The sequence below is a fragment of the Coturnix japonica genome, chromosome 2, assembly GCF_054131305.1.
Source record: "Coturnix japonica strain WE chromosome 2, WE-NBRP24, whole genome shotgun sequence".
Classification (NCBI taxonomy): Eukaryota; Metazoa; Chordata; class Aves; order Galliformes; family Phasianidae; genus Coturnix; species Coturnix japonica.
Window position 1 is genome coordinate 27067368 of NC_140664.1, and position 20188 is coordinate 27087555.

Consider the following 20188-nt stretch of genomic DNA (forward strand, 5'->3'; position numbering starts at 1 on the left):
GTACTGCTGCATCCTGTATAATAGTCGAAATCTGTGAGTGTTTTTCAAGGTTAGGCACAAATAAAGCGAAATTTCTTTATTAAGGTTCCAAATTACTAATCTTCTCCTACATTTCACTCCATTGTGGGGCTCTGAGTACTGTAACTGACCTTTGATAAACAGTCATTTCACCACAATGATGAGACTACATAAAGACTGGTCTGCACAATATAATGCAAATTAACTGAGGGGCATCCCAGCTTTCTTTAAAAATAAGCTAGAATGACACCAGAGAATTTGCTCATAATCTAGTCCGTTGCATGTGCACATGTTCTTTGTGAGTGAAATTTTTTTCCAATGAGATAATTTAAACAATTAAGAAATTACCCCTGTATATGTGGATCGAGCAATTTAAAATATTTCCTTCAAAGGAGAGTCTAGCTAATGCTCTGTCACAGGTATGAATGATCTGATGATCCAGTGTTCATATGCTTCACTACACAATGAGGTTGATCACTGATGTTACAGACAGAGGAAAAAAACCCGCAAATGTGAAGTTGTTATAGGTTGTGTCATGGATAAGTTTGAAGCTTCTGGGTGAAACCAGTGAATAAGCTGGTATTGTAAAACTTGCACATTTACCTAGGTGTAGAACCAAGTAAATAAAGCATACTGGGTGGCATGAAAAATCAGAGAAAGTATCATGTCATACCAAAGGTAGCTTGAAATGTTGACAAGAGATCCAGCCAAATTAATTAGTTTATAAATTTTCACAAGCAAAGCCATGTTAACGGTATAGTATTGTTTACAGTTTACCCGATCAGTTATCCATATCAATTTGCAAAGGTGTTTTAGCACACTAATAAGAAAGTCAAAGAGAATAAGATGAAAAGATTACCACTAGAACTAGCAGTACCACTTTGCTGCACTGCATTTTCCAGCTTCTGTCATTATAGCTGGTCCCAGTTTATCCTTTTCTCATTTTGCAGGAAAAAAATCATAAAAGGCACTAGAGATGAAATGATCAGTATTATTGTCAAGGCATTTTAAACAAGAATGCAGAGTCCTTGGGCCAGAGCTCCAGCAGTTCAAGGCAATCTTTAATCCAGCTTTGTTTCTTTTCCCTGTGTTCCCAATTTGTATGTCTTGATGCCCATTCGGAATGAAGACTCTAAATTACATTACAAAAGGCAGTTGTCTTTTCAGAGAAGAAGCTGTAAAATTGAACTAGAATAATGCCACACATTATTACTGAAATGGCAACATCCAAAAGTCCATGAAAATAAAATCTGCACTTGAGGATACAGATAATTGATTCACCTAAACAAAATGCTGTAGTCTATAAATAGCACTGTAAAAGGGCAAAGTACTGTTCTTGCAGGAAACAAATTTTCTAATACCACTTTTAATCTTCAGAACTCTTGGATTGCACTTGATGAGAGGTAAAACCATTTTTAAGAGCTAAATGGCTTTACTTTCAGAATTTCCAAGCCGTTAGAGCACCCAGCAGTTTCAATGGAAACTGCAGGTGCTCAGGACTACTTGAAAACCAGTCCATACACATATCTTTTATATATGTATACATAAATATTCATATATTATAAGTATCATCCATATATGTAGCCATTGGTATTGAAAACATTTATCACAAAGGCATTACAAAAGTACAGCAATGCACAATGAAACATCCCCAGCGTAGGCTATGGGCAGCACAAAAAACCCAAGCAAAACAGTAGATTAGAGGAGCTTTGTGGGTATCATCCTGCCATCACAGTTTTCTCCACTGAGAAAGAGTATTAATCATAGAATCAAAGAATGATAGGATGGCTTGGGTTGGAAATGGCCTTGAGGATCAAACTGTTCCTACTCCACCCATCATGGACAGGGTTGTCACCTGTAGGGCAGTTTTGCCATCCAAATGTTTCAACTTTTTTTTTTTTTTTTTTTTTTTTTTTCTCCTTATGTGATAGAACACAAAAATTAAGCAACATGGGAGAAAATATTAAGAAAAATAAAAAATATCATTTCAATTGCTCTAGGCCACATTAGGAAAACTGAAGAACTAGGTTTTCTATTGCCAGTTTAACTTGTTGGCTGTTGATTTCTGAAGCTGATTCCTCTGCTAAACATAAGCCCCAGAAAATATTCATAGCAATTGCAATTTTTGGGGCATGAAGTACAATTTATGTAGTCAGTCAAATTTACGCAGTTTAACAGATTCCTTGATTCTTGTCTTGCTTTTTCATTAAGCCCTTTAAACTGGACTTCTTGTCAATAAATAAAACTATTGACGTTAAAAGGTCACATCTGTGACCTTTCACATGTTTCTCCAGCTCTGTATCTATATACACTGTATACTTTACCTCGAGAAGAGATTCTTTTATTTAAGAGAGCTTAAACTGTTCAAATTTGTAATGTACTGGGGATTTTGGAATATCTAGAGGGCTTAGTGGATAAAGAACTGACCTTTCATCTCTGAACTCGGTTCCCATCCAACGTAAGATAAGTGAAAGAGTTTTGTGTCAGCTGCCCATATGATAAAACTAGCTTTACCTTGTATTATTCAACACAATTTGGCATGACTGGCAGTTTTTTCCTCTCAGGAGAAGCACATTGAATATGGAAAATGAATTGCTTCTGTCTCCAGAGAGGGTGGTCCTCCAGGTTAGGCTTTGAAGTTATAAATGGGAAGTGCTGGATAGCTCGTATTATTTCTGGTTGCCAGCTCCACATCAAATGTATGGATAAACAGTGGGTCACAGTTTTAAATAAGCAATATAAGATGATTTACAAATAATAACATATAACCATTTATGTGACTTTTCCCCAACTAAATGAAAACTATGCAACGTAGCCCAAAGTAGATATGAGTAATTCCAAGGTCTGCACTCACTCCTGTAGGTAGTAAATTTCTACATATATTGTAAGGGAATATGTTTATGTATTTTCCCCCCAGGAAAAAAAAATAAAAATCTCTGTATTTCCATGATGCTACAACTCCCTTATTTCCCTCTGTAAAAGGCTCCACTTCATAGAAACTACAGTACTGGTGTAAGAGGAGGGCAACCTGCCTCCACCCCCACCTAGTGCCACTTCTAAAAAACCACTTTGAGGTCCTGTGATCCCCAACCAAAGGAGCTGCTCTCTTCTTACAGGCCAAGCATTGCACCACACCCTCTGCAGGCAGTGCTCATCTCTGAGGGGAGCCCAAGGGCCAGTAATCAAAGACAGGTCCCTAGCCTGGCATGGCGATGCCCAAACTGTAATGATAGGTTTTTGTTTCCTGATGGATGCGGCAGTCTTCCACTGGGAATATGTGTATTTTAAAAGAAGTTATGTTTTATTTTGATTAGAATTACGTACTGCATCTTTGTGACAAACTTTAAAAAGAAACCAACAGCCCAAAATGTGAATTCAGTTCATTTTGTTACTGAAACTCAGAACCTGCAATCAGTTAACATGCACCCAGTAATTAACTGGATTTCTTCTGTCTGGTGAATGTATTAATTATCTGCAATATAACATAATGCTCCCTCTTTTCTTGCAGTCCTTGGAACTAAGTTTGTTTCATTTGATACTTTTTATGACTCTTTGGAACATAAAACCATTTTTAAAATAGCAGTGAAAAACTGCTCTGCAAGTATTTCTGGAGACAAGATATTTTTATAAACAAAAAAACCCACCTCAGTGGCACTCATTGATTAAATTTATCTTTATGATTTATCTATACATCACACAGATGGAATTTTTCAGAAATGCCATAAACTGCAATTTGAAACCATGTCCACCTATTACTTGTCTCGCAGCTCTGATCTCACGTTAAAAAAATCAAGAGAATAAATTTCCTGTAAAGATAATGACATCTTTGGAATGTTAATAGTACAAAACTTTCAAAAGGTAAAATTATTTCTTAGCTGAACTAGAAAAGAAGCAGATTGGCTTAGTCCATTTTGCACCTTTGTGCTAGAGAATGGCTGGGTTTAAATTACAGCAGCTTCAGTCTTTGCTTTTCAATCCCTTAATCCTTAAGGAGCAGAGGTTTCAGTTCAAGACAACTTCACACAGAACAGAAGAAAAGATTCTGTGAGCCTACCTCAAGTATGATGATCATTTTTTCAGCTGTAATCTTTCACTTGCATCCCATAGCAAAAAAGAAAAAAAAAAAAAGACTGAGGAAAACCAGTGTCAAGTAATTAATGCATTTTCAATCAAGGGTTGTTTTTCACTATGGTTTAATGCACATGCATGAAAAGCAATAAATGCTTTCATGTGAGCCAATTGCAGATATTCGTACCTATGGTTTTCATCACTGTTTTGCTGGTATCCCCCCACATTAGAGAGCCTTTGTGATATGCCTGAGCTCAGACGGAAAAGGAAGCTAGCCTGGGAGGTTTTACATCTGGTAGCCAACACTATTACTTAAACAAGCGACGTCAGTTTTCAAAAAAAGCTGCATAGGTCGAATCAGGGCAATTATGTTCTGATCTGAGTTGCATACATTTGTCAATTATTTCCAGGTGTTTTCTGGGCAACATATTTTCCTTATCTATAATTAATATTTCGCTAATAGGGCTGAAGTGAAATGTCAGGGGCCTCTCCACTTGTCTTGATTTCATAAAAAAATGAGTTGTGACAGTAATCATTTGACTATGCTTAGGTTTTAAAGCATTATGTTATTTTGTGTTACAGCTATTATTTGAAGCTTAGCTTGCAGGTACTGTGTGCATTACACTTCTAAGTTGCTCTCCATACACATGCATGCACACTTACAGATACATACATACATACATCAAAGAAGATAGCAAAACTTAACTTACTTATCTTGGAAATTAACCAGTAAATGCTTGGCGTGGAAATAATAAAATTGCAGAACAATTCTGGAAACAATCACAAAATCCTTTATTTAAATTTCTACCTAGTAATTTGAATTTTCTGTTATTTTTTTTTAACTTCTGGAGGGTTGCGGTCGAATACTTTGAAAAATACATAACTGAACAGTGTAGGAGTAAATATTCTTTACTAACACAAAAAATTCAAAGTAACCTAATACGCCCAGAAACCACTGTGGTTGGCATAAGCTGTGTGTAAATACAAGTACTTGAAAAAAAATAAAAAGAGAGACAGATAGAGAAGAAAGAAGTTTTGAAAATCAAAAGGGCAGACATTGATGGACAAACCTAAGTACTGTTTTGGGGGGAAAGAGGGAGAGGTGAGAGTTCCCTCTGAATTATAAGGGAAACCTCATGGCATTACATTCACAATTTTAGGTGAGCATTTTCTTCTTTTCCTTCTTTATCGTTCATAAGTTTGTCCTAAGTGCCAGTGTCTCAGATTTACAGAATTCAGTTCACAGCCTTTTCACTTTCAGCTGGGTAAAATAATGCATGACGCTTTTTGAGGAATGCAAAATGTATGCTGCAACACAGAGTTAAAAATTTTATTTTTGATCTTCAAACATTGTTTGACCTTAATCAATATCTTCCAACAAGCTTAATGTGACATAGCCCTGAAACAAAAACACACAGCTCTTGGGTCCAGCTCTGGAATGAAAAAGCTGTGATTATTAGTCCTCTGTGTGATCTTTTCAGATTGCACTGATGAGATGAAGTTTAATCTCGTTTCACTCCTCTCCAGTATCACAAACCACAGGCAGTTTTAAGTCAGCCTGGAAATCTCTTACATCTGGAAGAGCAATAATTCATGGGATTTCACTTGACAGCCATGACAGGCAGCAGGGCAGCCAGAAACAACTGTCTCTTATGTTGTGCTATTTGCAAAAAGTCAGAAGAGGAGGAGCAGGCACAGGACCACATCCTTCTTTAGCATATGTTAGAGGAGGAAACCCTTTTATTTTCTGCCAGATGCTCCATGAATAGGTCCTAAATATTACATAGACAGTAGCTATCACTTCCAAACAAAATTCCTTGGTGTCTGCTAAGCTGCAAAGCATATGAAGGCCTATTGTCTGGCAAAGGGTCATGGTTAAATTTGCACAGATTTTTTTTATAGATATTTCAGATTCTACGTTTTGATTTATAGGCATTTGCACACCCTGCTGTGCATGAATATGATACCATCTTCTGAGCAGGATTATTTTGTGAAATGTATATGGGATTTAGCTACAGTAACTTTTACTGGGCAGCTTAGAATGGCCAGCAAAGTACTAGAATTTACTGCAGCACAGCTTGTGCTGTCAGGCTCATGGCTGGTGTTTATGATTTCTGCAGAAGCAGAAATAAACAACTTCTCCTTAATGGCTCTCTTTATGTGTAGGCAGCAGTAGCTCTATCTGGTCTCACAACAGTAGCTGGTGCAGTGGTCTGTCCCATTTCATGTGGAACCAATGTCTGAAAATTTGCATTTCTGCTTTTCGGAGTTTGCAGTGGAAGCAACCAGGAATGAATAAATCAACTGCAAATGTCTGAATGAGTAGCATTCCATTCTACCGCTTTTTTGGGGCTATAAATACATCTGGTTGAAACGGCCAGGTTTTGGAGTAAGAGCAAAATGATCAGATTTAATCTGAGTTTGTCTTAGAGTCTATAACCACACTGTAAATACTCCGATATCAACTGAGACTTACTTAAATTACTGTCTTAAGGGAGGAGGCCTGTTTTCTGAGTGTCTGTGGTCAAGTAGCTTAATCAACATTTTTATAGGCATTTATGTAAGTATTTAAGTAAACATTACAAACTGGATGAATTACACCAGCCAGTATACAGATGAATTAACGATAAATTTCCATTATTTTTATCTGCATAAACAGAAAAAAAGGAAAAAGAAAAAAAAAAAGGACCAAAAAAAAAAAAAAAAAGAGAGAGAGAATGTAATTGTCTAAGTAAAGCTTTTTTTTGATGTAACAACTGTTTTTAAAGTTCAAACGAATGTCGACACGCACTGTATATATAAGCAGGCAGAAAATACTTTTTTTAAAAGAAATGAGACAACTACTCTATGCCAAAAAAAAAAACAATTCCTTTGCCAAACTACACATTGTTAACTTAAAATGTGTTCCATGTGGAAGTAGGAAGACTGATCTGCTGGAAAGGCTAGTGATCTAAAGTCAGCTGGCTCGCTGCCCGTCAACTACACATTCTGGCTTCCAGTTTTACAGTTAGAATAGGAATTATTATTTTTTCTTTTTTTCTTGGGAGGGGGAGGCATAGTTTTTTTTTCTTTTTTTTTTTTTTTTTTCCCTTTGTTGGTGATGCAATGAATTTGCCAGTAAACTTGCATATTTAATTTTCTAGACTTTAAACAAAGAGAATATTTGGATCACTTGTACATTGTGTGTTTTAGGGACTTTGTTTTATATTGGACTCATTTGTCAAAGTGAATTTCCCACTGTTTTCGTGTACTCATCACAGTGTTTCCAGGAAGATACTGTATTACCCTATCTTTTTGGTATGAAAAAATATAAAGCTGAGTTTGCTGCATATTCTGAGGGAGGTACAATATTTTACAGTTTGCAGTATTTCAGCTTTCATACTGCATAGCGTTATCTGTCTTGAACAAACCTTTAGTTTTGCCCACCTCTCCTGTACACAATATTGTCCCTATATGTGTCCCAAAGCGTAATGCAAACATAAAATTTTCAGATGGATATGAACGAAACAGCTACGCTACATGTGGTAAGATCTTAAAAAAAGCCTGTCATCCCATGGCATTTTCTAAAGGATTCTCAAAATTTCATTTGTTATTCACATTAAACCTACATCCATCATCCTATTTTAGTACATATTTTCCAGCACATGCTGCATGGTAATTATGAATACAGAAGGTTCTATTCATTGTGGAATATTTTCACATTCTTTAGATACACTGAGCACTATGAGGTTGAATTTTGATTACTGTACATGATTTCTGAGCACACAAAACACACACAGAGTACATTTGCTCTTATATTTAGCTTTAAAATATTCCTGAAACATCTAGCAGATCTGCTGAAACTTAAATGGCAGAATTTCAGACACAATACAGCCAGTGCTGTTTACTGCAAATATGATTGTATGGAGCCTTTCTTTCTCTTTTCTTCTTCTTTTATTTTTTTTCCTCCTTTGCTAGAATACCCACGTTTTATTTATGATTTTGGATTTTATTTCACAGCATTCCAGTTTAGTTTAGCACGATGTATTTAATAACCATGTCTACTGTCTTAATTACCCTATAAAGCAGGGTTCCATTGGCATTTGACCCTCCACAGCATTCCAGAGAAACTGCAGGACCATGATAATTACCAACTGCCTGTGAGAAAATTAAACAAAAAAGGCCTAACTTTTAAACCACCATTTTAAACGACCTATTACATCTCAGGAATAAATCATTGATGAAATAGCCTGCTTAACAGGAAAATAGCTATTCCATAGCAAAGAATTTCCCCTTGCATGATCATGAAGAGAATATTAAGTATTCTTCAGCTCAAAAGGTTAGGTTTTATGTCTGTCCAATGCCTTTTAATGACACATTTTTTGTGTAATTTTACTGTAATCAAAGGCTTTTCCTATGTAGGTTGTAGACTGTGACTATTTTGTCAGTCCTAAGTATTTTACTATTCAAAGAATAGAAAATATATTTAAATATGTAAAAAGAAAAGAAGTGTTTATAACTGTAGTATCTTTCATCATGAAAAGAACCTGCTTTAATATGGCACGATCTGTTTCAATTAATATGGCTTTTTGCTATATGTTCCTTTTTAAAAATGGCTAATCAACTTAAACTCATAATAGTACATGGCATTAATTGCTAAAACTTAAAAATTCTAATAAATTTGAAAATCTAAATCATTGCTTGATTACTTTGATGACTCTGTCCCTATTCTGTATCAAATGACAATTACTACATTTATTTTTATTAATATCCTATGCTCCATTTCTTATTACTATTCTTAACAAGAGTTTTACTTCACGTATCTTTTTCTAAATCTCTATTTGTATTATTTCTAAATATTTCATTTTTGTTGACAACTGACATTCAGTTCCATACCAGACCAGCACTCCATACAAACAGTGTGAAGACAGGACCATGCTCAGAACAAGAAAACAAGCAAAAAAATCCCAATAATTAAAATATTTATTTTTTACTTTTACATGTCTGATACAATGATATAAATCAACGAAATATCTATGCCTTTTAAAATTCATACCAGAACACTTTTTAAACCTCTTTAAAACATTTCACTTGAAAGCATCTCTGTTTTCAACAGAAGCAACTAGAAGTCCAATGAACAAAGAGTTTATGGAAGAGCCAAGCCACAAAAGAAACTTAAATGGTTTTAGAAAGGGAGTTTGAAAAATAATTCTGTGTTCAATCAAAAATAGTGCAACCCTTCAACTTTGTGCCTTGTGGCTTAAAAGAAGCCTTGTGACATCTATAAGCATGGTTAAAGGCCTCTAGCCACAACTTTTATTTAAATTCCAGTTTAATTTATAATCCAAAGCAGAGATTAAATGCATAGCAGGCAACTGAATCCTAGTAGTGTATTATAAACTTCTGGGTTTGATGATCCCAGCACAGTTGTTCCCAGCACAAATTTGACACTCCCATACTATTGTTCCCATACTATTGTCTGCTGAAGTACCACCTGTGTAATCACTTAGACCAATGCTGGAGCTACTATTGCAGTTTGGGATTTTCTAGAACAGCATGTGGCTTAAAATCATAAGAGAATAAGAACAGCCATAATAATTCAAAACAAAGGTCTAGCTAGTCTTGTATTCTGTCTCTGAAAATGTCCTATTATATATGCCAGGGAAAAGGATAAGAACCAGGGAAGCACATAATACTGTTTCCCATATTTGTCCCATCTCTAGCAAACAATTAAGGCTTCTTGAATAAAAATTATTTATATTCATTTTTTGGCACATGACATTTCAAAACATTTACAGCATACAGTGAAGTGTTCCACAAATTATGTGTTGTACTCAGAAACATCTTTTTTTCTTTTTTTTCCTTAATTTTCCAGCAGCTTCTTTAATTTAGTACTCCATATTCTTCTATGATAAAGAACAGGGATAAATAAATTTCATTTCCACTGTATGCTTTTTGGATAAAAGAATCAGAAATGCCTACTTTGTTGAGAGAAGCCTTGCATTATGTGGTACTTAGATTTAATACACAATACCTGACTGTGCTTCTGAGATGAATCCAAAATCACAGTCAGACATTTTGATTTCTCTAGCATCAAGTATGAAGGGTTCAAGACCAAAAAGAGGTTAAATGCAGTATAGTGCTTATCAAGTACTAAGTAGCTTAGTGATTTAGAGTCTAAACTCACACAGTAATCAACGATCATGCATGTTTTTACAAGGCACTCATCTGTGCATCTGACACGTGCCAAGTTCCTGTAATTTCTGGTCCAAAATCTTGTCAAAAATCTTTCATGAGCAAGACTTCATCATTCAGTTCACCAGTCTGTTCATCAACTCATCGCTACAGTTATGTGGTTCATTCACAAGCCAGCCTCATTTCTGCACTCAGATGTTGTTGTGGGGAATTGTTCCTTTCAGAGGCTCTATAGTCCATCTATTGAAATCAGAGTCATTTGAAGTAGCACTTACCCCTTAAACTCGGGTTCTGAATGAAGCAGTTTCTGAATGAACTGCTTCTAGGCCCCCGGTACAGGAAGGATGTGGAGTTCTTGGAATAGGTCCAGAGGTGGGCCACTAAGATGATCAGAGGGCTGCAGCACCTCTCCTGTGAGGAAAGGTTGAAGGAACTCCACTTGTTTAGCTTGGAAAAGAGCAATCTCCAGGTAGACCTCATTATGACCTTCCAGTACCTGAAGGGAGCATATAGATGGGAGGGGTAGTGACTGTTTACAGGGGTGATAGTGATAGGATAAGGAGGAATGATTTTAAACTGAGACAGGTGAGCTTTAGGTTAGATATTAGGAGAAAGTTTTTCACACAGAAGGTGATGATGCACTGGAACAGGTTGCCTAAGGAGGTTGTGGATGTCCCATCCCTGGAGGCATTCAAGGCGAGGCTGGATGTGACTCTGGGCAGCCTAGTCTACTGACTGGCAATCCTGCACAGAGCAAGGGGGTTGAAACCTTTTCAACCCAGACCATTCTATGATTCCATGATTCTATGAAGCAGATTCTGTGGATGGTTATGGGTTAATAGAGTTGTTGTTATCATTCTTAAATAAGAATGATCACTAAAGATCTCCTTTTGAATTGGCCGTTGGAGATTGTTGGAGCCATAGGAACGATCCCCACATTAAAAGTTTCAAGGATCAGGTAGGTACAAAGCAGAAGATGTCTCCATCTGGCTAGCTACTGCCTGGAGGACCTGTAAAATACTGTGGAAAGTGTACCTCGTAAGGGAGCAGGAAATTCTATGGTTTCCCAGATGTTGCTCTAGATCTCCAAGCCTTAGAACTTCTTTCACACCAGCCTTCTAATCTCCTTTTTCTCATTAATACTTGGCTTTTCCTGGCAGACAGGAAAGGTTAAAGGTCTTCCTCTTCAAGGTAAAATATATTTCCTTTGCTCAAGCTCCATTATCAGGATTGTGTAATATGATGTAGTAAGGGTAGCTCTTTAAACTTAAAACAAAATAAAAGAAACAAGAAACTCATCAAACAAAATAAAACAACAAAAGCAAAACTGTGAAACAAAAGCAAGTAAACAAAAAAACTAAAACTAAACCAAAGCCCTCAGACCCCCAAGTTGGATCTAAGAACAAAAATGAGTACTGTTATTTTTATTGTAACAACATAAGGTGTCAGTGGAATTGTTTGACAATTTTTATGAAGGGGTCATACATCTCCTTACAATATCTCCATACATGGAAGAAGTCGGATGATTGCCTTCTCTATATGCCAAAGTCTGAAGCAATGAATACAGAAGGAGAGGACAGAAGAAAGAAAATGCTTTATGGAATATTTGGGGATATTAAGAGTGATGAAGTTTCAGAAGTTTCTAGAGTCAAGATATTGTACAGGAATGTAGTGTATACTAGTAGAGATAAACACCTCTTCAGAAACAGAAGATTTGGGACGGGTAGAAGCAATGAGGTATTTTTAGTTATTTTTAGAATAAAGACATAGACAATTTGGTAGCTTCTCAGAGCACTCAGGGATATATAAATTTCACAAGTAGTCAGGATAGTAGTTTGTGTACATTAAATAATATTGCAAATTTGGTTGATAAGTCATAGCTAATACTTCAGTCAGTCTGAAGTATAGTACCAGTTATATTAGTGGAGAAATAACAAGGTTATGTATTAATTCTTCAGCAGTTGCTGAAAGTAAAGACTATAGTAGTTCACTACAAATTAAGAATAATTCATGTTAACCATGTATTTCATGGTCATTTGTCTGGGTTTCAGGCTTACATCTTTCTTAGGCACTATCTGAGAAAAAAAAAAATTAATACAGGCTCCATTTTGCAAGACTAAATGGCATAATGGTCTTGCCAACAGCTACCCCACGAGAAACTTAGTTTTAAGTTTACAGGTAAAGCAGGTTGGAGTACTGGAGGAAAAGACTTTGTAGCTAGTTCACTTAGAGAGGGCACTAATATTCCTTTGAGAATAGATATTTAAATATTAACTTCCTGTGCATCTTTCACCAGAAAATCTGAAATTCAGCTACTCAAAGATAGTATTTCTGGGTTCAGACTCTGAGATTCCTAACCATGTTATGCTAGCAGCCCTAGGTGCTTTCTGAGAAGGAAATTTTTTTATATATGCCTTTACATTCAGATAGCTACTAAAAATATATTTTTATGTACAGCTCCCACTTTGACTATTGTTTCATTCTTCTAAGGACACAGAAATTTATCTGCATCATAGTGGCAATATTATAGTAAGCATCTATGCGGCTAAGAGCTTTACAATGCTTATGTCATTCCCATTCAGTTAAATTTCTAATATCTGGTGGAAAATCATTAAAAATCTCCATGACTGTTATTCCACAAAAGGCTTCCAGAATGATTCAAGCAACTACTTCTGCTAATATTTAAAAGACACATTTCACATCCACTTCTTCTTATACACTGCAAGTTAATTTTTATGTTTTGCTCTCAGAGACCTCTTTTGACTTTCAGATGCTAGCAAGAAAGCTGTGCTTCCAGAAAGCATATCAGGGATTCAAAAGGAAAAAACAAATCTTATTTTCTCATGAATTTAACTTCAGATACAGTAAGAGATGCTCCTTTTCAGGTATGAGTTCTCATATACCTGCCCAGTATGAATAGATTTTCCATAATACATCTTGTATACTTTTAATTTCATCTTTTAATAGTTACATCAAATGAAATTACTGTCAGAAGATAAAGACATTGGCAGAATGAAATGATTTGGCATAGTTCTGGCACCACTCTTGTCAAAAACTCATTTTGGAGCAAACACCATATAATTAGGAGATACACCTGCTCAGGACTTAAGCCATGGCTATTTTTTACACTCAGAGAAAAGTACAGAATGCCAGGACGTCTGGTACTCTGTGCTGGCATAATATTCTTGAAAGGAATCAGAACACTAACAAGTGGATGCAAGACGTACAAAATATGGTTTTTGGAATTCAAGTTACTTTTCTAGGAAGATTCCAGTGACTCACAGTAACTTCCTAAAACAAAGCATTATTTATTTGCTCAATTGCTACCTAGCAATCATAGAAAGCGAATGAAACAGCAAAAGATTTATGCCTTTACTATTTAAGTAAAGTTTTATTATTATTATTTGTATAGCACAGCTAATTCCATTCAGCTTGCTTACATTACTCATTGGTGTGAATTATCAACAGCTTTTGTGGAACCAAATACATGTATTTCTGTGGCAGTTTATTTTAGCTGCTGCTACCTCTATCATTTCTTAGAGTCCTTAACAGATAGACTTGATCCCAGTTTTGGTATGGCAAGAATAAATCTTGTTAGTTAACCTTGTCTGGTTTCTGTTAGGTAGAATAGTCAGGTACAGAGTTTTCAGGTTCTCTAGTGTCTCTACAAGGATTCTTCATAATGTACATAATTATTAAATTTATGCACAATTGTTTGTCTTTTTAAAATATTCTTTATAAGTTTTCTTGGAATTACCCAGTCAGGCAGGATATGATCAACAAAATAAACTCCAGAACCACAGTTGGTATTCATAAAAATAATCCAGATGTCTCTCTCATTCTCTTCAGTAACTGATGAATATTATTCATATGGTTCTCCAGAGGTTCAAAGAGGTAAAGCTGCATTGCTGTCAAAGTTGCTTCCATTTACAAGAACAGTTAATTTTGCATAGCATAGTGTAATGGAGGAAACAGCAGTGTTGGCACCAGAGCCTATGGAGCAGCCGATATTGTATATAAGCAAGAGACGGAGGTCTATGATAAGAGATGATGTAGGGGGGTGGCTTTAATGCTCCAATTCATTTTCTTTGTGAGGGGGAGGGATGGTCTATTGAAAGTTTCATTTTAGGCCAGTTAACTAATACTACCCCTTACTGATTCTCCAGCCATGGTCAATTAGAGGGACTCCTTTGTCCTGACACCAGTCAGGATTACTACAATTCATCAACTTTACCCTGAAGAGTGCTTTTATACCATCTAGGCCTTTCAGCTCTAGCTGTGAAATGCCTACTCACAAAGTTACGAGTAGATAATTTTCCTTCTCCCTGTAAATACGAAGCTACTCTATATATGCATCCATAGCTACCTGATAAGAAGAAATCTAAATATATAGCAAATGTTACATTTTAGGAAATTAATTCAGAGTAGTTGTTAGCACATACAGTAAGCTGTATGAGCAGGGTAGAAATCTTTTTGAGAAATTAACGACTTTGATGCAAGTAGTAGTTGAGATTGCAAGATGAAAATGTTGCGAAATCCCCCAAATAACTTTGCAACAATTTGGAAAAAACCTCATTGGCTTCAGAGTCAGAACAAGAAACCACAGACAATGCAATATATCAGTTGTTGTAGCTGAAAGAAAGCCAGGCTTTGCCAGCACAGCTTGTAAACTACAGAAGGTCAAATCACACTGATTCAAAACATTTGCATACACTGCTATGAAAACCAAATGTTTTCTCTTTAATTCAAATGAAAATGAAAATTAAACAAACAATAAAAAATGATAAAAAAATAATTTTGGAGAATATGTTGACATGCAGCAAAAAAATGAGTCCTCTGCAACATTAATTAAAAAGTGAGTCATAGTAGAGAAACCATTCATAACTAGCTGTGATATGTTAACCTTTAGCTAGATCAAACACTACTGTCAAGATTTTAGCTGTCTTTCATGAGTATAGTTGAACAAGCAGTTGGTCACCAATTATAACCTCATGTACAAAATGCCTGAGCTAATCTAAATAGACCACATTTAATAGTTAGTATTCCTTTTTTTCTTATTGAAAGTATATTCTAATTTCAGTAAGAATTTCACAGCTTGAATCAGCCCTACTATAGAAATAGAAGATAAATATCAGATTTTTATCTTTTGACTTAAACACAAGATTTAAAAAACAAACAAACAAAACAAACCCCAAACCAAAGTAACAACAACAAGACCAAACTATCGTTTTCATGTTTCCATTACAGAGATATCTAAAATGAATAGGGAAACAGAAATAAAACTACTTTCAAAATATGGGGCAAAGTAAAACCATGTAAACATATATAAAAAAGTGCTTTGCCAAATTTTTAAAAGCAAAGGAGCAGGAAATAATGGTTACAGTATATGTTACTGGAGTAAAAAGAAAATAATAAAAAAATCTCAAATTCAAAATTGTTTTTAATTAAGTCAGTGTGATTTAAATAGAAGCACAAAAAATTCTACAGTGATCACATTCATAAGCATTATAAAAGAAAATCACAACTATAAACCAAAGCTAGCAAAAAATAAAGTATATCTGTCAAGCTCTGGACACTGTTTAAACAATTACAGAATATATATGTAGTTATTTCTTTTGCATAGAATGTCTCCTTTTGACCTATTCTTTCCACTGATTGCAGATGGATGTAACTAAGAAAAATAAATTGAGTGATCTTAAACAGAGAGATGGATACCAGTAAGGGTAATTGAGAAAGATGCTGGGACATTGGGTTCTTGCTGCCCACTGTAGGCTGATTGATATTAAAGGACCACATTGTGTACCTTTCCAACACTATAAACTGAAACACCAAGAAGTGTTTAAAACTCAAGCAAGAAGTGATCAGAATGCTTGCCACATCTCTGGCAAATTTTGAATTTCTGTGGACAAATGGAACACATTTAATATACCTGAATCCTTTATTTCTTGCCAATGTAAGCAGAAATTATAGAAATTACAACTGTTTTAAATTTCATTTCAAATTTTAACTAAAACTAGAACTCTCTACATATGCTTTAAGCAAAAAATAGAAAAATAATAAAAAAATTAAAGAATGCACCTCATTTTTAAAGAAACTCTTCTTTTCACTGCAAACTCTCTCTCTGCCGTATTTTTGACACAACTCATTCAGAGTGGCTTTCCTCTGAGCTGAAGGTGGAGGAAAGTCAGAATTAGGTCACAGACATACAGACTCGCACATGTATCTATACAAAAGTCTCTGTACTTATGAAAAGTTTGGGACAAATCCAATCTCAGGTGTCAGTGAGTCAATTAACCTTCAAATCCTGTATTTCTTAGGCATTCAGGTGGTAGTATGTACTGCCTCTTACATACTGCATTAGTAACAAAGACGTGTGATCCTTATCTGATACTCTGTATGTCTGTTCTGCATCAAAAAATAAAATCACAAAAAAAGGTAGAAATTAGATCAATCTACATGGCATATAATTTAGGTACAAAAGTGCTCATTTGATGTGTTTTATTTAACTTGCTTTAAAAACAAACCAAGAATCTAGGGAAAGCCAGAATTTCACACATAGATCTCTGTATGGAAACTTGAAAGCTTCTAATGTACTAGATATGATTTCTGAACTGAATTTTCTGAGTGTCATTACTGTTTCTGCCTTCTCAGCAATCATAGAAGCTCACATCTATCCTTTTCTTTGTTCTGTGAGAGACAGACTTCTTCCAAGGGAAAAAAAAAAAAGTAATGGAAAAGGACTGGAATTATTTACTGTGATGCAATGAAAAAAATTAAAGACACGGTCAAAATACCCTCTGCATTTTATATTTTAGAGGTTTAACTATTTATCAGTAGTTGCACCATATGTAGTGGCATCTACTGAATTAAATTTAATATTAAATTTAATATTAAATATGTATTTATATTTTATATATTATACATATCCACAGTGTGTATACATATATATAAAACATATTGCATAAATCCATAATATTAACATAACCACATGATATAAGTATTTCTGTTGTTATCTATTGTCTAAAAGTATACTCAATTTTAGATTAATAGCTAGGTGAAGTATTTGAGATGATAGCAAAATCCTCTTTTACCCTGTTTTTATTTATTCTCAACTATTTCTACAGTTATTCAAATGAATCATTTTAAATGGAATGTGTATTGCTTGTTTTGCAATATGCATTTTAATGAGCTTTTTAGTAAAACTTTTAGTTTATTACTGACTTTTATCAGATTTTCTTTGCAGCTACCACTATATGTTTAATGTGATGTATCACTCATATATACAGAAGATATCTCTGTTTTCCTAAGGAGACTGACAGTTGGAAAATTTGGCTTGAAAATTTGATCCTAGCTGAAAATACTGTAATGAGCTGACAACAAATGAAACAGTTCCTATATTTTATTTGGCTAATCTGTTAAATGGCATTTGGGATTGTCAGCTGTACAATTTTGTTCCTTTTTTTTTTGTACTGTGATGCCACACTTGTGCCTGACTACAGCAGAGGAGGTAACTCACATGCACGAGGTTGTTCGAACACCCAAGCTGGCATTACAGCAGATAAGATATCCTCATTTATCAATTTGAGACAAAAAGGGAATTTGTTTTCCTGGATTATTTTAAATAAGATTGAATAGCATCCTGGGCACTTCCAACCCATTTCTTCATATTCTAGAAGACAGCATGACCTCTTCTTTCCCAGATAGAGTTTACTTTTCAGATAGGTGATGTAGATGAACAAGTAGAGCCTACCCTTGACTACTGGCTGCACTGAGGGTGCTGCACAGTCTGGTATTTCAGGCCTACTGGTCCTAACTCCAAGAAACAACAAGAGATGGAGATGTTTTAATCTTCCTAAATCCTTGTAGCAATGAAGGACTAGGTAAACTAAAGTCCTACACATACTACAGAACAACACCGAGTATAACATTAAGAAATTGTTTCTTCAGAATCATATTAACATAATTTTAACATAATTCTGAAATATTCCTAAAAAAAGGCAATGACCAACTTCATTTTATAATTCATTTTTTTAACTACTGCTAAAAAACGTAGGAAGGCAAATAATTTCTGCAATGATATAGCCAGCAATATTAATAATATAAGCTTATGATCATATTAATGAAACTCTTTTATCTATCCTTTAACAAGTTTTCAGATCACTATAAAATGAGGATTGTAGATTTTTTTCTAAAATTCTTCACTCGGAGTCTATGACAGCTGCTCAGTCTTTCTTTTCCTTTATTATTTATTTATTTATTTATTTTTTAAAATACTAAGTACCTCCAGATCATTCTTTAAAAATATAGTTGCCCACGTCCCTCAAGCACGTTTCATGGATGGAACAACCATTGACATTCTCTGTCACAGCTAAACACAGATCATTCCTAAAATTATTCTTTCTCTAATCTTTTTCCAGGTTCAGTCTGTGGAATGACATAGGTGAGAAAACACAGCTACTGGTCTGAAGCCAATTTCCTCGCTTTTTAAACTGAAAATATTAATAAATTACAAGGATGAATATTTTCTGTTTGTTTTTGTTTTTCCCAATTCAAATGATAATTTCTAAAGTGTCACTGAATAAAAACTTTTGAAAACACATTCTGCTTCTATTTCTTCGTATCAAGATCATCTCTATATGAAAAAAATAATATATTAGCATTGATAGGATGTGGATCTCTCCTGTGTTGTGGTAAACCTGAGTGTTGCAGTCTGAATGGTTACAATGCAGACTGTGAATCTTGAAAAGATTAACTGAGGCTGGAATGCAACCATCTACGTAGCCAAATGATGATCTATCTAGAGTTTCATGGATGAAAAAAGTCAGGTGAAAAACTTTAGGAATGTTTGCTGTGGAAAAAAAAAGGAGTATAGTGAGCAGATCTGAAAGAATAAGCCAAGGCTTTTTGGCATGATATATAGAACCATTACAATCATCAGGAGGCGCCACCAGTAACAGTAAAAACTCAGGGAGATCCAAGAGGGTTGTGCTAGTGGCAACATTTTCAGTCATGCAAAGGAGCTGTCTAACAAACTGGTCATTGTCTTTCTGCTTTTGTTCTCCGTGCTTGTCAGCAGTGCCTTCCTCCTGTTTGCTCCCAAGCCTGAACATAGTTCTTCCTTCTTTACAACTCACCCATCACCCATGCAGTTTTGTGATGGGTCAGATAACCTGCAGTGCAGTTAAACACTGATCCTTTATCTCATGCATTTAGTTTTAACAGTGTTACCCTCTGTGTTCAGCTGTTTGGTTTAGCTGAAAAGGTGAAGTGAGTCTGCCTCTCCAAACAACATAAAACAGCAATAGATGGTTATTCGATAATTGGTGTTTTATTAACTTCTGTATCTTTCTTACTCTGAGAGCCTACCCCTTGAACTAGGGTCACTTCACCATTTGCAACGCATAAGGCACCATTTTAAATTTGTTGCAAAGCTGTGTCACATATATTATATGTATATATATATATATAATATTATATATATGTAGGGAAGAAGCTACTCAGAGTACATCTACTAAACCTTAGAGGAGAAAAGGAAGAAGCCACGAATGGAGGAAGAATAGCTAAAGTGCTCTTCAGCTCCTTTTCAGAGAGTGTATATATTATTATATGTATATATGTATATAATATTATATATATTATCCCATTTAGTACTGAGTGCTTCTTACAATTTTTGGTGTACTAGAACATTTAGAAGAGCATAAAGGTAGTATTTTCTGATCTATATAAGAAAGGAACAGGTTTTATAGTGCTCCCTTATTGGGAACACACAAGGTGGAATTTTAAGTCTCTCCTCAGATGCCAGGCATTCTGTTTTATATGCACTTTTGTTTCTAGCCCCACATTTGTGCTCAAGACACCAACATGTGCAAGGTACTGAACAGAGGACATTCAGCCTTTTCATACTCCTCCACTACCCAGCTTCCATACT

General features: G+C 35.1%; 1 long non-coding RNA gene across 1 annotated transcript in view; it reads left to right on the plus strand.

The window, feature by feature from the left end:
• The window catches only part of LOC107310324 (uncharacterized), a 73225-nt gene extending 54366 nt beyond the window's left edge, over positions 1–18859 (plus strand). The window contains exon 3 of the long non-coding RNA XR_004306254.2: positions 18678–18859. This is a non-coding gene — a long non-coding RNA (uncharacterized LOC107310324). The remainder of the gene's footprint in view (positions 1–18677) is intronic.
• The last annotated feature ends 1329 nt before the right edge of the window (positions 18860–20188 follow it).